This window comes from Artibeus jamaicensis, unplaced genomic scaffold (genome assembly GCF_021234435.1).
Source record: "Artibeus jamaicensis isolate MK-2021 breed Jamaican fruit bat unplaced genomic scaffold, CSHL_Jam_final contig_402, whole genome shotgun sequence".
Lineage (NCBI taxonomy): Eukaryota > Metazoa > Chordata > Mammalia > Chiroptera > Phyllostomidae > Artibeus > Artibeus jamaicensis.
Window position 1 is genome coordinate 20,405,617 of NW_026521818.1, and position 7,577 is coordinate 20,413,193.

General features: G+C 39.6%; 1 pseudogene; it reads right to left on the reverse strand.

Annotated features, from left to right (window-relative positions):
- Positions 1-1,289: 1,289 nt before the first annotated feature.
- Positions 1,290-2,007, reverse strand: LOC119044015 (40S ribosomal protein S7-like; annotated as a pseudogene).
- Between the last annotated feature and the right edge of the window lie 5,570 nt (positions 2,008-7,577).

Consider the following 7,577-nt stretch of genomic DNA (forward strand, 5'->3'; position numbering starts at 1 on the left):
TCTGTGATTTTTCTCTCCTGGGCTTAGATAGTTTCTCTCATTCATGTATAGATTAGTATTCAGCCAGATATTTGAAGGGACCATTCTGCAGGTCTCTGAAGTGGTCTCACTCTGCTGCTTCCTTTCCCCCTCTACGCTACCCTACAAATTCTAGTTGTTTTTGTCTCCCTGAATCCTCATTTCAGTATATAATAAAAAATAGCAGGCCTCGATAGGGTTCCCCCTCTCCGTGGTGTGACAGATTCCTCTGTGTAGTGGTCTCGGGCAATTGCATAACTTGCTTTGATTCCCTTCTCTCAGGGATGACAGTTAATTTCTGTCTCTTGCATAATGTCTGAAATCAGTTGTTCATTATATTTGGTTGAGTTTTCTACTTCTGGAGGAAGTGATATTCCTATCACGTTTAATTATTCATGGACAGAGTAGAATTCGCCTTGCTAGTTTTTATAACTTTCATTTTTCAGTTCAGATTCGATATATGTTCAATCCATTGTAATGGTTTTCCTTTAGTTCTTTGAACATATTTATAATATCTCTGTTTAATTTTTGTCTGCTGACTTCACCATCTTGGGCACTTTAGGGTCAGTTTCTACTGATTGGTTTTCACTTTACTATGTATCACAATGTTTTAGTGTTTGTATGTCTAGTATTTCTTCATGTGGCTCATTATTAAAAAAAAAATTGTAGAATCTCTGGATTACTTTTTTTCTTTTACCAGGCAGTTAAATTGCTAATTAATCTCATTGGATTTGTGTAGGTGTGAACTTACGTTTTGTTAGACACTCTGGAAAGTCCAGGGTGTTTCTCAAACACCTTGTACTTGTAAAGTCGATCTTCCAATTGTTTCCTCCTCACTGATATTGCAGGATTGGCTTTAATTTGCTTTAGGATAGGTTTAAAGTCACCTTACTTTAGGGCTTTGTCCTCATTTCCAAAGTTGGCTTCTGATCTGTGCTGAATGCACATGGTATTAAGGAGGTGTTAATAAGATCTCTCTACTGACATTTTCCTGACAGTATAAAAACAATAAAGTAAAATAATGTAAACTCTAATCAAAATATTAGCAAGTTTCTGTCTCAGGTAATAAGTAGTTTCAGGTGACCAGAACTCTAGTATGTTCTGGAAAAGAGCCTTTATAGGTCAGCCATGCTTTTAGCTTGTTGGGGCTGTATCCATTATCCTGAAAAAAGTTTCTTTTATTTCTAGAATGTCTTTGAAATTAGACTATGAAATGTACTTTATTTTAAAATTTTTTGGGGTGAATGGTATTTTGTTTAGTCATTTTTTGTTTACAACTGGAACTCTAGGAATTGAAAATTAACAACTGTGACAACAAGCTTCTTACACCAGAAAAAAGTTGCAACTTCATGTTCCACATGTTCTGTGCTGCTTTATTCAAATAAGCCTTTATGAGCTGGGTGGCATGCAGATTCACTGAGATTCTCTTCCCCACAGTTTCTCTTAGGGAGACCAAGCACTCCCCAGTCACATGTGCACAGCTGCCAGAGTGTGGTTTCTGAGACACTTTTGCTTATATTTTTTGTGTAGGTTTTTCAGTTGGCTTAGGCAGAATTCTCCTCTGAGAATTAAAGACAATGTGCTTCCCACTGAACTTCTTCTCCAATCCAAGTACTTACTTACCAGACTTGGTTTTCTGGAAATATTTCAGTTGAGGAATGAGAACAAAGCCATAATAACTTTCTGACCTCCATCAACTTCAATTTCCTTGGCCGCTGTTCTATTCAGCTCCCTCAGCTCAGCCTTCAGGCATGAATTCATCTCCATCTCCAGGAGAGCCTAAAAGATGCTGGACTAGAACTCACCTGGCTTTTTGCCACTGGGCTTCACCATCCTCATGCTATAACTGACTATGTCCTCCTTGTGGAGTACTGGCCTATGAAGAGAATATGTTATTTTTACAGTTTCTTCAGCAATGTATTGGATATAATGAGATATTAAGGTACCAAAAAGACAGCCGATGAGGTTACAGTTCAGTTCATAATCCATTTCATCAGCCCTGTCTCTTTAATATCTCTCGCTGTATCCAATCCTCTCCACCTTCACTGCCACAGTCTCTATCCAGGCTTTTATAATTACTTGGTTTACTGTCCCTGATCTGGTATCCACATTGTGGCTACATAGAGTATAAGAGAGTTTTTAAGATGCAAATGCTATCACTTGGAGTGTAAAATCCTCTTTGGAGTGTAAAGTAGTAGAAATTATTTGTAGATGAAAGGAATGAGAGAGGGAAGAAAAAAGTATCCTTGAAAAATAACCAAAAAACCATAACATTCTAAACAGCTGGGTCTTTATTTGGTGAATTATCTATTCCTAAGGTTGCAGATTTCTCTTTACAATCAATCCATTCTTTGACCTGGTGAATTTTCCCATATTTTGTATGTCCCACTTCAAACCATCTTGCTCTTATCCACTTTACTAAGTGTCTCCCTCACTGATGCATACCTAAATCTCCCATGTTGACAACTCACTTTCAGATTAGTAACTTTTTAGACAGTTTACTGGGCTTTGGAGTTATCTTTCTGAAATACTGCCTTCTGATTGTCTCCCCTCTGCTAACAGCACTCAAGTGACTGAGCACCTCCTGCTACATTCAATCTAGGTTTCCAGAATTAGGTTTCCTGGAAATTAAAATATACTAGGTCTGTCCAGAAGGTATCCAGCCTTGTAAGGTGAAAAAGACATTTATTGAAAAAGATACACGATACAAGAAATGTTGTACACGGGACAATGACACCTCACTGCCCTTCAAGGTAAGCAGCTTGGGACCTCACACAGTTCCTCCAGTTGCCATGAGTGACCCCATCATATTTTCCTGAATCTCACTGACAGTCTGAAATCTCTGCTCTTTCAAAGATTATTTTATTTCTGGGAAAAGCCAGAAGTCACAGGGCACCAAATATGGGCTGTATAGGGGCTGAATCACCGGGGTGATTTAATGTTTTGCCAAAAAAACACTCTGCATGAGACATGATGCATGTGTGGGTGCATTATTGGGATGAAGCTGCCAGTCACCATGGCCCATAGCTGCAGCCTTCTGAATCGTCTGAATGGTTTCCATGCAGGAACGTTCAAGCTTAATGCAGAATTCATTGCAGATTTGTTGCTCTACTTGCTCATTTTGATTTTGACAGCCACACAGTACACATGCTCACTCCATGGAGTCTACTGCCCCCACTGACTAGTACAGTGAAGTCATCATTGTTCATGCATGTGCATTCCAGCCCATTCTCCTTGGCTGCCAGCTTACATCAATATAACACAAGCTGTTCTCGCTATGTTAATAATGGCTAGACTTTTTCCATACAGACTATGTGTATTTCTGCATAGTTTGGCCAGGGGAGCAAAACCCAACTAAGATACCAGGTATCTTTTTTTCCCAACATTTACTGAACAAGTATCTACCATATGTTTAACATGGGCTTTTGGGGTTTTCTTTTTTTTTGGTGTTAGATATACAACAACAAACAAATTAAACTAGGTTTCTATTTCCAGAGTGCTTATAGTATTCTGGAGGATGTGGCCATTACAATAGTGAGAGAAGTTCTATGGTGAGGAAATAGAGAGAGTCACTGTAGTACCTCATTGAAACACCTATCTCAGTCTACCAGGGAAGGTTTCTTGGGAGAAATAATTACAGAATGAATGGTGATCAACAAGAAAGGAGTTGGGTATTTTATGATAAAGAGGGTTCAGGGAAAAGTACAGACATTTGAAAATCTAGTTGGAAGAGACTGCAGAGCACCTTTATAGGTTGGATGGATGGCAGTTGTTAAGAGAAGTCACAGGAAAAGTAAGAGAGACTGCTTCATGAAGGGCCTTGTGAAGGGCCATGTAAAGGAATTCAGATCTTGCCCTAATGCCCTGGTTCCTAAACATTAATGTGCATTCACACCATCATGACTCTGGGTACAATGCACAGACTTATTCATTAGGTTTAGAACAGAGCTTGCTTTTATGCATCCTTAGTATCCTGTGTGCTGATGCTGCAGGGCCGTGGAACATACTTGAACTAGGATGCTCCTAAGGGAACGAGTAAAGATTTGAGGAGTTTCAAGCAGAGTATAAAATATGATCAATATGTTGTGATCTAGAAAGAGAGCTATGATATCAGAATACAAGATTTACTAGACAGGGGCAAGGTTAAATTCAGGAAGATTTCTTAGGCTATTTTAGTAGTCCTGGACAAATATGAATTTAGGCTACTAGATGGCACTAAGGATAAACAGAACTAAGAAGATCCAAAATTAGTAAGTAAAAATAGAGAATTTGAAAAGTAGAATGTCTTTGGAAGTGAGAGAGAAAACAGAAGAATTAAGAAGATTTAAGATTCCTGGTTTTTGGTTTGGTCAAATTTATTGCTACTTGATGTGATAGAAGAGATCTACAGAAAGATTTGTAAATAGGCAAACAATATAAAAATGCTATTCTTCACTATAAAATTAGAAATGTCTGCCTATTATTCCTATTTTAATATATTTTATTGACTATGCTATTAACAGTGGTCCTAATTTTCTTCCCTTGGCCCCCTCCACCTGGCATCCCCCGCTCCCTCTGACAATTCCCCCTCTTAGTTCATGTCCATGGGTCATGTATGTGATTTCTTTGGCTTCTCCATCTCCTATTCCGTTCTTAACATCCATCTGTCTATTCTGTACCTACAAATGTGTGCTTCTTAATCCCTGCACCTTTCCCCCCATTCTCTCCTTTTTCTCTCCCAACTGATAACCCTCCAAATGATCTCCATATATGTGGTTCTGTTTCTGATCTGCTAGTTTGTTTAGTTTGTTTTTTAGATTTAGTTGTTGACAGTTGTAAATTTATTGCCATTTTAAAGTTCATAGTTTTGATCTTCCTTTTTTTTTTTAAAAAAAAAGTGCCTTGCCCTAGCTGGCATAGCTCAGTGGATTGAATGTGGGCTGAGAACTGAAGGGTCTCCAGTTCAATTCCCAGTCAGGGCATATGCCTGAGTTGCAGGCCAGGTCCCCAGTGGGAACCACATGAGAGGCAACCACACACTGATATTTCTCTACCTCTCTTTCTTCCTCCCATCCCCTCTCTAAAAATAAATAAATAAAAATCTTTAAAAAATAAATAAATAAATGCCTTTAACATTTCATATAATAATGGTTTAGTGATGATGAACTCCTTTAGCTTTACCTTGTCTGGGAAGCACTTTATCTGCCCTTTCATTGTAAATGATAGTTTTGCTGGACAGAGTAATTTAGTTTGCAGGTCCTTGCTTTTCACTTTGAATATTTCTTACCAGTCCTTTCTACCCTGCAAAGTTTCTTTTGAGAAATTAGCTGACAGTCTTATGGGAACTGCTTTATAAGTAACTATCTTTTTGTCTTTTGCTGCTTTTAAGATTCTCTCTTTATCTTCAACCTTTGGCATTTTGATTATGATGTTTCTTGGTGTGGTCCTCATTGGGTCCATGATGTTTGGGACTCTCTATGCTTCCTGGATTTGTGTGTCTATTTCCTTCACCAAATAATGGATGTTTTCTTTCATTATTTTTCAAATAAGTTTGCAATTTCTTGCTCTTTCTCTTCTTTTTATGGCACCCTTATGATTTGACTGTTGGTACATTTGAAGTTGTCCCAGAGGCTGCTTAGCCTATTCTTGTTTTGTTTTGTTTTGTTTTTTTAAATTCATTTTGCTTCTTGATGTTCCGATTGGTTGTTTTTTCTTCCTTATGTTACAAATCATTGATTTGATTCTCAGCTTCATCCACTCCACTATTGGTTCCCTGTAGATTTTTCTTTATTTCACTTAGTGTAAGCTTCACTTCTGCCTGGGTCTTTTTCATGCTGTTGAAGTACCCAGTGAGTTCCTTGAGCATCCTAATAACCAGTGTTTGAACTCTGCATTTGATAGATTCATTTTGTGTAGATCTTTTTTTGGAGTTTTGCTCTGTTCTTTCATTTGGGCCATATTTCTTTGTCTCCTCCTTTTGGCAGATTCCCTGTGTTTGTTTCTATGTATTAGGTAAAGCCGCTTTGACTCCTTGCCTTAGTAGTGTGGCCTGTCATAGAAAACACTCACCAGTAGGTTGAATGGAGTGGAACTTTAGGTAATCACTAGGGTAGGGCAACCCATGTGAGCCAGGTTGATGGATATGGTGTGGCTGCTCTGTGGCTCTGTGTGGGGGAGGGCTTAAAAAGGGTCTGGCCTCTGGAGTTTTGTCTAGGAGGAACTTGCCCTGGTGATGGACACTTCGATTTTTCAGTGTACCACTGGCATCCTTCCAGCTGCTGCCCCTGTTCTGAAGCCCGGAGGGAGTGAATTTGCATAAGTTCTGAATCTATTGTGGGCCCTTCAGGAGAAAACTCCTGAGAATCCTGCAGTTTCTTCCACCACCTCAACCCCCACTGATTTTTACAGCCCAAAGTTAGGGGGACTTATCTTCCTGGCACTGGAACCCAGGCCTGGGTGGTCTGATGTGGGGCTGGGGTACCTCACTCCAAGGTATCTGTCACAATTTTTATCCTTCATATGTGGGCGTGGGACTGCCCATTCCGTGTCTCCACATCTCTGCCCTTTCTGTTCATCTGGATTAATGTGACTTCTTTAATTCCTTGGTTGTCGGACGTCCATACATCTTGATTTTCTGACCACTCTGGGTAGTATTTGTTTTGTAGTCTAGTTGTAACCTATACCTCCATTTTGACCAGAAGTGCCTATTATTTCTAAATTCAGGTATTTAATATATTTGGCAGGAATATGAAATTAAAAATTGAGGGTTTTTTTTTCTTCTGTGGTTCAAATAGAGATATTGTTTTTTGAATTTTAGTACTTGGGACCAATCAATAAAAGTAACTCCCTGAGTTTGGTGTTATGCACCCACGGAACCACTCCCATTTGGACAGCAGTTCGATGTTCCAGTTGGAACTCAGTCAGGTTCCAAGTAGACTGCACTCTGTTGTCACTTTGACTATAGCAGATCACTGGAGACCTTCAGTCAACAGAATAATGATTGGACTGCCAGCTAGTGTGTGAGACAATCAGATCCAGTTTCACATTCTTTCATAGGTAAAATCTGTCTAGACTGAAAGGTACCTTTGCAGCCATACATCAACAGCTGGAGATGTTTAACATAATGGAGGATGAGGAGGAAGACTTAATGACCAGACGAAAGCATGCCTGCAAATCAAAAACTCTTAATCAGGAGCTGGCAGCCCCCTGACCAGCTAACTCAGTCCTAAGCATCCCATTCCTAACTAGTCTCCCTGTTTACCATGTGGACAGTTTAGCTCTACATGTAATACTAAGTGCTAGTGAGTCTGAGGACAAAGGAGTGGGGAGCAGGAGTCATAGAACTTCTGTTTTTTCAGTTTCATTTTTGAGGCAGGGAAGGAAAGGAAAGAAAAAGGGAGGGAGAGAAACATCAACTGGTTGTCTGTCATATACACCCTGACCTGGCACCAAATCCACAACCCAGGTATATGCCCTGACTGGGAACCAAACCCAGGACCCTTTGCTTTGCCGGAGGATGACCAACCAACTGAGCCACACCGGTCAGGGAGAACTGTATTCTCGGTCTTTATTTTAATGGG